This window comes from Pongo abelii, chromosome 2 (assembly GCF_028885655.2).
Source record: "Pongo abelii isolate AG06213 chromosome 2, NHGRI_mPonAbe1-v2.0_pri, whole genome shotgun sequence".
Lineage (NCBI taxonomy): Eukaryota > Metazoa > Chordata > Mammalia > Primates > Hominidae > Pongo > Pongo abelii.
The window spans coordinates 106988294-107002912 of record NC_085928.1 but is presented as its reverse complement, the minus strand read 5'-3'; the positions used below and the strand labels follow the sequence as shown (position 1 = coordinate 107002912).

Genomic DNA, 14619 nt, shown 5'->3' with positions numbered 1-14619 from the left:
TCCCTAGAGCACCCAGCACCTCACCTGGTGCTGAGCAGAAAGTCACTACAGGTCTGCTCACTGTGCTAAACTAGTCCACTGGTGCAAACAATTCATCCCTTTGGGGTAATGTTTTTCTGAAAGTTGTCAAGTGGACCAATGCTAAGGGCAGAAAATTGCTTCTCTGGGCCGGGTGCGGTGGCTCACGTCTATAATCCCAGCACTTTGGGAGGCCAAGGCGGGCGGGTCACGAGGTCAGGAGATCGAGACCATTCTGGCTAACATGGTAAAACCCCGTCTCTACTAAAAATACAAAAAATTAGCCAGGCCTGGTGGCGGGCGCCTGTAGTCCCAGCTACTCGGGAGGCTGAGGCAGGAGAATGGCATGAACCCGGAAGGCGGAGCTTGCAGTGAGCTGAGATGGCGCCACTGCACTCCAGCCTGGGCAACAGAGCGAGACTCCGTCTCAAAATAAACAAATAAATAAAAAGAAAATTGCTTCTCTAAGCTTCAAAATTAGCCAGTAACCTGGGAGAATTTTCAGCAGATCAAGTTAATAGTATTGAAAAAAGGTCGGGCATGGTGGCTCACACCTGTAATCCCAGCACTTTGGGAGGCTGAGGTGGGCAGATCACCTGAGGTCTGGAGTTCAAGACCAGCCTGGCCAACATGGTGAAACTCCGCCTCTACTAAAAATACAAAAATTAGCAGGGCGTGGCCAGGCGCCGTGGCTCATGCCTATAATCCCAGCACTTTGGGAGGCCGAGGCAGGTGGATCACAAGGTCAGGAGTTCAAGACCAGCTGGCCAACACGGTGAAACCCCATCTCTACTCAAAATACAAAAATTAGCTGGGCGTGGTGGCACGCGTCTGTAATCCCAGCTACTCAGGAGGCTGAGGCAGAAGAATCGCTTGAACCCTGGAGGCAGAGGTTGCAGTGAGCTGAGATCGCACCACTGCACTCCAGCCTGGGCAACAGGAGCAAAACTCTGTCTCAAAAAAATAATAATAATTAAATAGTATTGAAAAAATAAAGGAATTTCAGTTAATGAACAAAAGCTGATTTCAGAGAATTTAAAGCCTAAAAACACACATATTCAAGAAGATGAGTACTGGCACATTTTAGAGTAATTGTTGGGATGGCACAGCAACACCCAAATTGAAAGGAGACCAAATTATATTAGTTGGTTGTAATGGTTGTCACAAATAACCGCATGCATAATGTCAACCCTCTTCACAACAGAACATCAACAAACCTATTAAAGATTTTCTTCCACAATGCCAGTTACCTACATTCTTACTCCCTCTTGACCTGGTCAGGAATGACTAACAAAGGGACTGAACTGCTGCTGCTAAGAATCAGTTTTATTTTTATTTATTTATTTATTTATTTTGAGACAGAGTTTTGTTCTTGTTGCCCAGGCTGACGTGCAACGGCATGATCTCGGCTCACTGCAACCTCGGCCTCCTGGGTTCAAGCAATTCTCTTGCCTCAGCCTCGCAAGTAGCTGGGATTACAGGCATGCGCCATCATGCCTGGCTAATTTTTTATTTTTAGTAGAGATGGGGTTTCACCATGTTGGTCAGGCTTGTTTCAAACTCCTGACCTCAGGTGATCTGCCTGCCTTGGCCTCCCAAAGTACTGGGATTACAGGTGTGAGCCACCGTACCCAGCCAAGAATCTGTTTTAAAGCTAGAAACAACTTGAGAGCCCATGGGGGAAGCCTTGTCATTTCACACAATGTCTTGGCCCATGGACAGAGTGTCCTCAGCCTCGGCTCCAGCAGGTACTTGTAGGAGCACAGCCAGGACCAGCCTCCTGCCACCAGCTACACATGAGCATATCAGGCCACACAGGCTAAAGACCCTTTGCCTGATTTCCTGCAAGAAGTGTGCTTTGCTGGAGGGCATCAAAGCTCTTGACAGTTTTATACAATCAAATCCCAAAATGGGAGATGTGATGAGTCTCGTATTACTACTTCAGTATCAGGGGAACCCACCCCCAATATTTCAACATAGGTTCTTTCTACTTTCCGTAAGTGTCGGCCGGCTCAGAAATAAAGAGAAACAGTACAAAGAGAGAAATTTTACAGCTGGGCCTCCAGGGGTGACATCACATATCGGTAGGACTGTGATGCCCACCTGAGCCGCAAAACCAGCAAGTTTTATTAAGGATTTCAAAAGGGGAGGGGGTGCAAGAACAGGGAGTAGGTCACAAGATCACATGCTTCAAAAGGCAAAAGGGAGAACAAAGATCACATGCTTCTGAGGAAACAGGACAAAGGCAAATTCAGAACTACTGATAAGGGTCTATGTTCAGCTGTGCACGTATTGTCTTGATAAACATCTTAAACAACAGAAAATAGGGTTCAAGAGCAGAGAAGCGGTCTGACCTCAAATTTACCAGGGCGGGGTTTCCCAATCCTAGTAAGCCTGAGGGTACTGCAGGAGACCAGGGCATATTTCAGTCCTTATCTCAACCGCATCAGACAGACACTCCCAGAGCGGCCATTTATAGACCTCCCCCCAGGAATGCATTCCTTTCCCAGGGTCTTAATTATTAATATTCCTTGCTAGGAAAAGAATTTAGTGATATCTTCCCTACTTGCACGTCCGTTTATAGGCTCTCTGCAAGAAGAAAAATATGGCTGTATTCTGCCAGACCCCACAAGCAGTCAGACCTTATGGTTGTCTTCCCTTGTTCCCTAAAATAGCTGTTATTCTGTTCTTTTTCAAGGTGCACTGATTTCATATTGTTCAAACACACGTTTTACAATCAATTTGTACAGCTAACACAATAGTGGTCCTGAGGTGACGTACATCCTCAGCTTATGAAGATAACAGGATTAAGAGATTAAAGTAAGACAAGCGTAAGAAATTATAAAAGTATTAATTTTGGGAAATGATAAATGTCCATATTAAAAGGAAATCTTCACAATTTATGTTCAGAGATTGAAGTAAAGACAGGTGTAAGAAATTATAAAAGTATTAATTTTGGGAACTGATATATGTCCATATTAAAATGAAATCTTCACCATTTATGTTCCTCTGCCACAGCTCCAGCCAGTCCCTCCGTTCGGGGTCCCTGACTTCCCACAATACTTCAAGAACTCTTTTTTGGTTTTTTGTTGTTGTTTTATTTTTGAGACAGAATCTCACTCTGTCCCCCAGGCTGAAGTGCAGTGGCACAATCTCAGCTCACTGCAACCTTTGCCCCCGCCCACAGGTTCAAGTGATTCTCCTGCCTCAGCCTCCCGAGTAGCTGGAATTACAGGTGCCTGCCACTGTGCCCAGCTAATTTTTGTATTTTTAGTAGATATGGGGTTTCACCATCTTGGCCAGACTGGTCTTGAACTCCTGACCTTGTGATCCACCCGCCTCGACCTCCCAAAGTGCTGGGATTACAGGCATGAGCCACTGCGCCCAGCAAGAACTCTTAATATAAATGTTGCATGGAAGATGGTTCCAAACACAGTGCAAAGAGGGGAGGAGTTTGTGAGGGGAAATGTGGCAAAGAAGAAAGCCAAGAGATGAGGCTCACCTGGGCCCCTTTTCCTTGGGGTGAGGGTCCAGGAGCCCAGAGCTCTCTCCAGCACACCAGACTTCACCAGCCCCTTCCACCACCTTATCTCCCAGGAGAGCCTCCCCTCTGTATCCCCTTCATGCCCACCAGCTTCTAAGAGCCTTTCATCCTGCTCACCGCTGGCCCTAAGACTCCCTCCACACTCTTCAAGGCAAAGGGTGGTACTCTGGGCTCACAAACCTAAGTGCTGTGGGTTCCTGTCAAGTCACAATGTGTGAAGCCTCACAGATAAACAAATCACATCTACATGGTGCTCATTCCCAAATATTTGGTCAAAGTCTAAAAAACAAAGATTTTGTTTCTGTCTCAAATTGTAAGGCCTGCTGTAAGTTTTAATTGCTTCTTTTTCATATCTATAATCTGGTACTAAGTAAAACTTTCCAGCTAACAGGACAGCTGTGGACTGTGATATGCACTGGGACCACACAATTCTTCCAAATGTTCACAGTCACTTCTCAGACTGGAACTTGCTTGCCTTCCAGACATTTATAGAGGCAAAGGAACAGAAAGCTACCAGATTTCAGAGCTAGGAGAGATGGGATCCTCCAGCACAATATCCTATCGGTAAGGAAGAAACTGAGGCTTACGGAAGGTCATGCCAGATGACCCAGGTCATGTAGCAAATGACAACAGTCAACACTCTGGTTCCAACTCCCAGCCTGGGGAACATTTCCATGACAGAGTTGATTCCGCCGCACCTCCCAACAAAATAATTTGTTTTAACCTATGTAAGAGCAGTCTAGGCTGGGCACGGTGGCTCACTCTTATAATCCTAGGACTCTCGGAGGCCAAGGCCGACAGATCACTTCAGGTCAGGAGTTCGAGACCAGCCTGAGCAACATGGTGAAACCCCATCTCTACTAAAAATACAAAAATCAGCCGAGCCTGGTGACGGGTACCTATAATCCCAGCTACTTGGGAGGCTGAGACAGGAGAATCACTTAAACCCAGGACGCAGAGGTTGTAGTGAGCTGAGATCACGCCACTGTACTCCAGCCTGGGCAACAGAGTGAGACTCCATCTCAAAAAGAAGCAATCTAGCACTCAGATTTAAATGTTTACTATAATCAGTGACAAAGTATTCTACTTCGTTTGTGGTAAAAAAATTAACATAAACATCATTTTAACCCCTTTTAAGGGTACCGTTCAGTGGCATTAAGTACATTCATATTGTTGTGCAGCCATCACCACCATCCATCTTTTTTATCTTCCTAAACTGTAACCTTTTGTCTTAGCTAGAAGATCAACTTTTTCTTTTAACTAGTTTACTATATAACTTGTCAAAGGTTTTTCTGTAAAACAGTCATCTGACAGCCTCTGCCCCATCAGCTATACAACCTCTGCCCCATCAGCTAGTAAAGGCACACGCAGTGAAGCCTCCATTCTTTCAATCTAAGGACCTGCCCGCTTGAAGACAGACTGTAAAACACCTTCATGGATGAGTTATGACTTATGATCAAACACCATGAGAGGCAGCCACTGAAAGGGCTGACCATGAAGACACTATGCCGAAATGAGAAACGCCTACAACCATCCTGGCTAACATGGTGAAACCCCGTCTCTACTAAAAATACAAAAAATTAGCCAGGCATGGTGGCACATGCCTGTAATCCCAGCTACTCAGGAGGCTGAGGCAGGAGAATCGCTTGAACCTGGGAGGTGGAAGTTGCAGTGAGCCAAGATCGTGCCATTGCACCCCAGCCTGGGCAATAAGAGCGAAACTCCGTCTCAAAAAAAAAAAAAAAAAGAAAGAAAAAGAAAAATACCTACTTATTTCCTAGTTGTGAGTGACATCATGTCCCTACTGATGTCCTAGAAGGTTGTGCTTCTCAGCCTCCCTTCCTGCTTCCCTATAGGCTTTGTTCCTGGCCAGCTTTCCTCATCTACCCTTTCTCCCCAGGGCTTCTCAGCCTGACTCCTGGCTCCAAGTCTCATCTGTTTGCTGATGTCTCTCACATACACACCTCTCAAGCCTCTCCCCTAAGCTCCTTATTTACACTATGTCCACTTGGCATCTCCACTCAAATGCCTAATAAGCACTTCAAATCTAACAAGACCAAAAACAGAACTCTTGATTTCCCTACAGTATCTGTTCTTTCCCAGCTATCTCAGTTAATTATACCACTAGCTACCCTGTTTATTCCTCCGGCCGAAAGTTTAGGAAACATCCTACAACAAGCCCACATCTGAAACAGCTGGTTACAACAGTTTTACCTCCAAGTCAGATCCCCAACCTGACCAACCATCATCATCTCCCTGGCTACTCTCCCATCACTGACCATGGGGACAGCAGGAATGCCTCTATTCATTCCTGCCTCACTCCATCCTCGATAAATCTTTCTAAAGTACAAATCACCAATGTCACTACCCTGCTCAAAACACTCCAGTGGGCCGGGGTGCGGTGGCTCACGCCTGTAATCCCAGCACTTTGGGAGGCAGAGGCAGGTGGATCACTTGAGGTCAGGAGTTTGAGACCAGCCCGGCCAACATGGTGAAACCCCATCTCTACTAAAAATACAAAAATTACCTGAGTGTGGTAGTGCCTGTAATCCCAGCTACACGGAAAACTGAGGCACGAGAATAACTTGAACCCAGGAGGCAGAGGTTGCAGTGAGCTGAGAATGCATGACTGCACTCGAGCCTGGCAGCCTAAGTGACAAAGTGAGACTGTCTCTAAAAAAAAAATTAAAAATTAAAAATTAAAAGAAAGCAGGGGCTTAGCCTTCTTGTTCACTGCTGAATCCCCAGAACTTTAACAGTGGCTGACACCTAGGAAGAATTCAATAAGCATCTGCTGACTTGGAAGTTTTTTGGTTTTTTGTTTTATTTTTGAGATAGGGTCTTGCTCTGTCACCCAGGCTGGATGCAGTGGTACAATCGTGGCTCACTGCGGTCTCGACCTCCCAAGTGATCCTCCCATCTCAGCCTCTCACACTGCTGGGACTACAGGCATGAGCCACCACATCTGGCTAATTTATTTTATTTTATTTTTTAATATTTATTTATTTATCTGAGACAGAGTCTCGCTCTGTCACCCAGGCTGGAGTACAGTGGCATGATCTCAGCTCACTGCAACCTCTGTCTCCCAGGTTCAAGCGATTCTCCTGCCTTAGCCTCCCGAGTAGCTGGAATTACAGGTGCTTGCCATTATGCCCGGCTAATTTTTGTATTTTTAGTAGAGATGGGGTTTCACCATGTTAGTCAGGCTGGTCTCGAACTCCTGACCTCAGGTGATCCACCTGCCTCGGCCTCTCAAAGTGCTGGGATTACAGGCGTGAGCCACTGTACCAGGCTTTTTTTATTTTTTGTAGAGATGAGGGTCTCACTATGTTGCCCAGGCTGGGACTGATTTGGGTTTTTTTCTTTAAAGTAGATATTAAACATACATCTCAGATGACAAGTGGAATTTATTCCCAAAGTGCAAGGATGGTTTAACAAAAATCAATTAAGGTAATACGCCACATTACTAGAATGAAGGAGAAAAACAATGATCATCCCAACTGATGCAGAAAAAGCATTTAACAAAATTCAAGATGACTTTTTGATTAAAAAACACTCAATGAAATAGGAATAGAAGGCAATATCCTCAACATAATAAAGGGGCATATATGAAAATCTCACAGCTTGATGGTGAAAGACTAAAAGCTTTTCCCCTAAAATCAGGAACAAGACAAGGATGCCCACTTTTGCCACTTCTATTTAATCCAGTACTGAAAAGTTCTAGCCAGAGAAATTAAGCAAGAACCTTCTCACTGCCTCATTTACCCTTTCTCTCCAGGCATCTCAACTGGACAGGAAGTAGTAAAATTATTTCTGTTCCTAGATGACATGATCTCACATGTAGAAAACCCTAAAGATTACACACACACACACAGCTAATAAATGAATTCAACAAAGTTGTAGGATGCAAAATGAATATGCAAAAATCAGTTGCATTTCTATTGTTCACTGACAGTGAACAATCTAAAAAAAATTAGGAAAACATTCCATTTATAATAGCATCAAAAAGAATAAAATACTTAGGAATAAATTTAAGCAAGGGAGACAAAAGACATAAACTGAAACATTGCTGAAACAAATTAAAGATGTAAAATAAATGGAAAGAAATCCCACTTTCCCACTTTCATGGATTGGAAAATGATACTTTTTTTTTTTCTTTTTTTTAGACACAGTCTTGCTCTGTCACCCAGGCTGGAGTGCAGTGGCACAATCTCAGTTCACTGCAATCTCCGCCTCCCATGTTCAAGCGATTCTCCTGTATCAGCCTCCTGAGTAACTGGGATTACAGGTGTACGCCACCACACCTGGCTAATTTTTGTATTGTTAGTAGAGACAGGGTTTCACCATGTTGGCCAGGCTGGGAAGATAATATTCTTTAAATGACAACGTTATCCAAAGCTATCTACAAATGCAATCCATATCAAAATGCGATGCAATCCTTATCAAAATTCTAACAGCTGGCCAGGCACGGTGGCCCATGCCTGTAAACCCAGAACTTTGGGAGGTCAAGTGGGGAGGACTGCTTGAGCCCTGGAGTCCTCAAGACCAGCCTGGGCAACACAGTGAGACTCCATCTCTACAAAAAATTTTTTAATTAGCCAGGCACAGTAGTACATTCCTGTAGTTCCACCTACTTAGCAGGCTGAGGTGGGAGGATCACTTAAGCCTGGGAGCTCAAGGCTGTAGTGAGCAGTGACTGCACCAATGCATTCCACCCTAGGTGACAGAGCAAGACTCCGTCTCAAAAAAAAAAGAATATTGTCTTCCAATCCTTGAACATGGGATTTCTTTCCATTTACTTGTAAAAAAAAAAAAAAGCTGGGCACAGTGGCTCACGCCAGTAATCCCATCACTTTGGGAGGCCAAGGCAGGTGGGTCATGAGGTCAAGAGATCGAGACCATCTTGGCCAACATGGTGAAACCCCATCTCTACTAAAAATACAAAAATTACAGGTGGCAGGTGCCTGTAATATCAACTACTCAGGAGGCTGATGCAGGAGAATCGCTTGAACCCAGGAGGTGGAGGTTGCAGTGGGCCAAGATCACGCCACTGCACTCCAGCCTGACAACAGAGTGAGACTCTGTCTCAAAAAACAAAAAACACACACAAAAAAAGAAATTCTCCCCATTACTTTGTCCAAAGAAAAAAGGGGGAACCCTGAATAGCCAAAACAATCTTGAAAAACAAGAACTAAGTTGGAGGACTCACACTTCCTGATTTCAAAACTTACTATAAAGCTACAGTAAGCAAAACAATGTGGTACTGGCATAAGGTCAGACATATAAAACAAAAGAGAGCCCAGATCTTCTGTAGTTCATCAGTATGATACCTGGGTGTTTCACACACATGTGAGATGAGTCATTCTCGAACCTTGTTATGATGTCAGCACTACCCATCTAACCTGAAAAAAAGAAAAAGAAGAAGAAGAAAAAAGAACCCAAAAATAAACTCTCACAAATATGATCAACTGATTTTTGACAAAGGTGCCACGACCAGTCACTGGGGAAAGGACAGTCTCTTCAACAAATGCTACTGGGAAAACTGGATAGTTACATGTAAAAGTGAAGTTGGACTCTCATACACAAAAATCAACTCAAAATAGATCAAATAAATGAAAGAAGAGCTAAAACTATAAAGCCCTTAGAAGAAAATGTAAGAAAAAGATCTTCATGATGCCGAATTTAGCAAGGATTGAAAAGTATAGGCAACAAAAGAAAAAAATTGATAAACTGGAATTCATAAAAATTAAAAACTTTTGGCCGGGTGTGGTGGCTCACACCTTAATCCCAGCACTTTGGGAAGCCAAGGCAAGCGGACTGCTTGAGCTCAGAAGTTTGAGACCAGCCTGGACAACATGGCAAGACCCTATATCTTCAAAAAAATATATACAAAAAAATTTAGCCAGGCGTGGTGGTGTGCACCTGTAGTTTCAGCTACTTGAGAGGCTGAGGTGGGAGCGCTGCTTGAGTCCAGGAAGTGGAGGCTGCAATGAGCCAACACTGTAGCACTGCACTCCACTCTGGGTGACTGAGGGAGACTTAAAAAAGAAAAAAAAAAAGTTAAAAATTGTGCAAATCACACAATAAAGAGAGTGAAATGCTAACCAACAGAATGGGAGAAACTATTCGCAAATCATATATCTAACAAGGCTTTAATATCCAGAATTTGTAAAGAATTCCTACAACTCAACAATAACAACAAAATAACAATTAACAACTCAAAGTGAGAAAAGGACTTGAAAAAACATTTCTCTAAAGAAGACATACAGGCTCAGTGGGGTGGCTCATGCCTGTAATCCCACCACTTTGGAAGTCTGAGGTGGATGGGTCACTTGAGCTCAGGAGTTCAAGGCCAGCCTAGGCAACATGGTGAAACCTCATCTCTACAAAAAATATGAATATTAGCCAGGCATGGGGGCACATGCCTGTAGTCCCAGCTACTCGGAAGACTGAGGTGGGAGGATCACTTGGGACCAGAGGCTTGAGGCTGCAGTCAACTGTGATTGTGCCACTGCAGTCTGGGCAACAGAGCAAGAAGACCCTGTCTCAAAAAAAAAAAAAAAAAGAAAGAAAAAAAAACCCAAACAACAACAAAAAAGAAGATATACAAATGGCCAATCAACAAATGAAAAATTGCTCAACATCAATATTCCTTAGAAAATACAAATCGAAATCACAATGAGATACCAATTCCCACCCACTGGCCCTAGGGTACATGTGCACAACATGCAGGTTTGTTACATATGTATACATGTGCCATGTTGGTGTGCTGCACCCGTTAACTCGTCATTTACATTAGGTTTATCTCCTAATGCTATCCCTCCCCCCTCCACCCACCCCATCCCCCGGCAGGCCCTGGTGTGTGATGTTCCCCTGTGTCCATGTGTTCTCATTGTTCAATTCCCACCTATAAGTGAGAATATGCGGTGTTTGGTTTTCTGTCCTTGCGATAGTTTGCTCAGAATGATGGTTTCCAGCTTCATCCATGTCTCTACAACAGACATGAACTCATCCTTTTCTATGGCAGCATAGTATTCCATGGTGTATATGTGCCACACTTTCTTAATCCAGTTTATCATTGATGGACATTTGGATTGGTTCCAAGTCTTTGCTATTGTCAATAGTGCCGCAATAAACATACGTGTGCATGTGTCTTTATAGCAGCATGATTTATAATCCTTTGGGTATATGCCCAGTAATGGGATGGCTGGGTCGAATGGTATTTCTAGTTCTAGATCCTTGAGGAATCGCCACACTGTCTTCCACAATGGTTGAACTAGTTTACAGTCCCACCAACAGTGTAAAAGTGTTCCTATTTCTCCACATCCTCTCCAGCACCTGTTGTTTCCTGACTTTTTAGTGATCCTCATTCTAACTGGTGTGAGGGTATCTCATTGTGGTTTTGATTTGCATTTCTCTGATGGCCAGTGACGATGAGCATTTTTTCATGTGTCTGTTGGCTGCATAAATGTCTTCTTTTGAGAAGTGTCTGTTCATCTCCTTCACCCACTTTTTGATGGGGTTGTTTGATTTTTTCTTGTAAATTTGTTTAAGTTCTTTGTAGATTCTGGATATTAGCCCTTTGTCAGATGGGTAGATTGTAAAAACTTTCTCCCATTCTGTAGGTTGCCTGTTCAGTCTGATGGTAGTTTCTTTTGCTGTGTAGAAGCTCTTTAGTTTAATTAGATCCCATTTGTCAATTTTGGCTTTTGTTGCCATTGCTTTTGGTGTTTTAGTCATGAAGTCCTTGCCCAAGCCTATGGCCTGAATGGTATTGCCTAGGTTTTCTTCTAGGGTTTTTATGGTTTTAGGTCTAACATTTAAGTCTTTAATTCATCTTGAATTGATTTTTGTATAAGGTGTAAGAAAGGGATCCAGTTTCAGCTTTCAACATATGGCTCCTGGATCAATAGTTTCTATGTAGAATAATGAAAACATTCTGGAAATGGATAGTGATGATGGTTGCATAACAATGTGAATACATTTAATGTCACTAAACAGTACACTTAAAAATGGTTAAAATGGGCCAGGCGCGTTAGCTGACACCTGCAATCCCAGCACTTTGGGAGGCCAAGGCGGGCAGATCACTTGAGGTCAGGAGTTCAAGACCAGCCTGGCCAACATGGTGAAACCCCATCTCTACAAAAAATACAAAAATTAGCCAGGTATGGTGGCCCATGCCTGTAGTCCCAGCTACTTGGTAAGCTGAGACAGAAGAATCGCTTGAACCCGGGAGGCAAAGGTTGCGGTGAGCAGAGACCGTGCCATTGCATTCCAGCCTGAGTGACAAGAAGATTCCGTCTCAAAAAAAATCACCAAATAATTTTTGTTTGTTTGTTTTGAGAGTCTTGTTCGGTCACCCAGGCTGGAGTGCTGTGACACGATCCTGGCTCACTGCAATCTTCACCTCTGGGTCCAAACAATTCTTCCTCAGCTTCCCAAGTAGCTGGAATTACAGGTGCGCAGCACCATGCCCCTGCTAATTTTTGTATTTTTAGTACAGGCAAGGTTTCACCATGTTGGCCAAGCTGGTCTTGAACTTCTGACCTCAAGTGATCCACCCACCTTGGCCTCCCAAAGTGCTGGGATTACAGGCATGAGCCACTGCACCCAGCCACCAAATAATTTTAAAAGTATAATGAGCAGAGGCTTGCCTGCCACCATGTAAGACATGCCTTTGCTCCTCTTTCACCTTCTGCCATGATTGTGAGGCCTCCCCAGCCATGTGGAACTTATATTCATTGCTCAACAAGGAAGAGACCTGCAAGGCTATTACCCTGGGCAGCTGGCAAGACTCCATTTTGATCATAGTGCAAAGAGAGCTCCCAGATTGGAACCAGAAATTAGCCACAGTTTCACTGAATCCTTGACCTCTTAGTTCACTGCCAGAGCTCTACTATTGTGAAGAGAGAAGCGGTTTTGAAAGAAATGCTTTTAAATTAAAATAACCAAGGCATTTGAACAAAATAACATTTGGCATTCTTAGGTGACTCTTTTAGACTAAGGTAATGGTAGCAAAACTACTTTTAAGTGTGTATACAGATGGCTGTAATCCTAAAATATTTACATGCTGCAAATTATTTTCAGATTAAGTTGGTTAGCTTACAATAGGGGATCAAGATCTAGCCTTAAGAGAACTTGTTTTTTACCCCATTACCAGTCTTATTGCTGATGCTGGCAAACCATCATACATTTAGGCCAATGGTTATATGTAGGATCAGGTAAGAAGATTACTGCATCTGCTCAGTAAGTGCATCACCGTTGGGAAAAATAAAAAAGAACCTAGGGGACGTAGTCAATGAGGAAGAAGACTGGCACTAGAGACCCTAAAGGGGCTTGGGATGGAGAAACCCAGGTATAGCATAGGGCTGTAGTGAGATGTGGGACTGGTAAAAAGGATTAAGTGAACATCTGTACACAGGAGTTAACACCCTTATCTGGGCAAGAAGAAAGCCTGACAACTAGGCATCAGCTCCTCAGGCAGAAAGCTAAAGGGTCTTCTCTAAGGACAGGAAAGGATCCCAAAGAAAAGAACCTTGGCGGGGCGCAGTGGCTCACACTTGTAATCCCAACACTTTGGGAGGCCGAGGCAGGCAGATCACCGGAGGTCAGGAGTTCAAGACCAGCCTGGCCAACATGGTGAAATCTCGTCTACTAAAAGTACAAAAATTAGCCAGGCGTGGTGGCAGGTGCCTGTAATCCCAGCTACTTGGGAGGCTGAGGCAGGAGAATCACTTGAACCCAGCGGGGCGAAGGTTGCAGTGAGCCGAGATCGCACCACTGCACTCCAGCCTGGGTGACAAGAGCAAGACTCTGTCTCAAAAAAAAAAAAAATCTTACCAGTTCCCCAGCATACTAGTTGGCTCCCTCCTCATTTACCCCAAAGTAACACCTATCAATTAATAAACTTCTCCCCCCACAAAAAAAGTATAATGAGGATTAAAGGATATAGATGAAACAAGAGTGTCCCCAAGTTAATAACTAAGCGACAGACGTAACTGAGTGATAGGTACACAAGGGCTTATTGCTTTCTATTTGGATGTATATTTGAGTTTTACTATAATAAATATTAAAAAACAAACAAGTCTTCAAAATGTGCAAAGCTTTTCAAGAATTTATCCCCTTACAAATTTTGGCAAAAATGAGTACAGAGGAGGAGGCAGGGAAAGGCAAGGCTCAGAGTGATTCAACAGTATAAAAAATAAAAGATAATAAGAATGAGAACAAAGATTTGGCTATAAGAATATGATCATAGTAATATTTAGAACAGGACAGAAATGTGTTATGTATTTTATTGTAAAACCTAGACAAAGAGCAGAAACCATTAAAAACAATCTAGAAGATTAAAACACTAAGTGCAAGCTGGAAGACCCTGGATACAAACCTGACTCTGAGCTTCCTAGTGGCCAAGGCAGAGAGAGGAAAACATCAACATAGTTCCAGTATACTGAGAAGTATACTACAGGCGCATGCCACCACACCTGGCTAACTTTTGTATTTATAGTGGAGACGGGGTTTAACACATGTTGGTCAGGCTGGTCTCGAACTCCTGACCTCAGGTGATCCTCCCGCCTCGGCCTCCCAAAGTGCTGAGATTACAGGCATGAGCCACTGCGCCTGGCCAACACCTTGTATATTTTATGCTTTCTGAAAATGCTAAATATCAAATAAACCACTGGTTCCCAAATGTTTTGATCATGAATGCCCAACAACAAAAATTCAAGTATATGCTCCCAATACATGTACACTTACATATAAATTATATATATGTACTACAGTGATAATACAGTGTACATTATAAAGTACATAATAAAAATTATTATGGTGGTTCATGCCTGTAATCCCAGCACTTTGGAAGGTTAAGGTGGGTGGATCACTTGAGGCCAGGAGTTTGAGACCAGCCTAACCAATATGGTGAAACCCCATCTCTACTAAAAATACAAAAATTAGCCAGGCGTGGTGGTGCACACCTGTAATCCCAGCTACTTGGGAGGCTGAGGCAGGAGACCAAGATTGCAGTAAACCAAGATAGCATCAATGCACTCCAGCCTGGGCAA

The 14619-nt window shown here is 43.5% G+C and overlaps 1 protein-coding gene and 1 non-coding gene across 7 annotated transcripts in view; one reads left to right on the top strand and one right to left on the bottom strand.

The window, feature by feature from the left end:
• The window catches only part of SCAP (SREBF chaperone), a 66434-nt gene that overhangs the window by 48178 nt on the left and 3637 nt on the right, over positions 1–14619 (bottom strand). For 2 of the 6 annotated variants that reach the window (XM_054550881.2, XM_063722533.1), the window contains exon 1: positions 8893–8959. The exons of the other annotated variants lie outside the window; for them this stretch is intronic. The gene's annotated coding sequence lies outside the window, so the exon portion shown is untranslated. Of the gene's footprint in view, positions 1–8892; positions 8960–14619 lie in introns of those variants that run through there. 6 annotated transcript variants of the gene reach the window in all.
• On the top strand, positions 8866–8965 carry LOC112132945 (small nucleolar RNA U13). The gene has a single exon (XR_002914645.1). It is a non-coding gene; the product is annotated as a small nucleolar RNA U13 (small nucleolar RNA).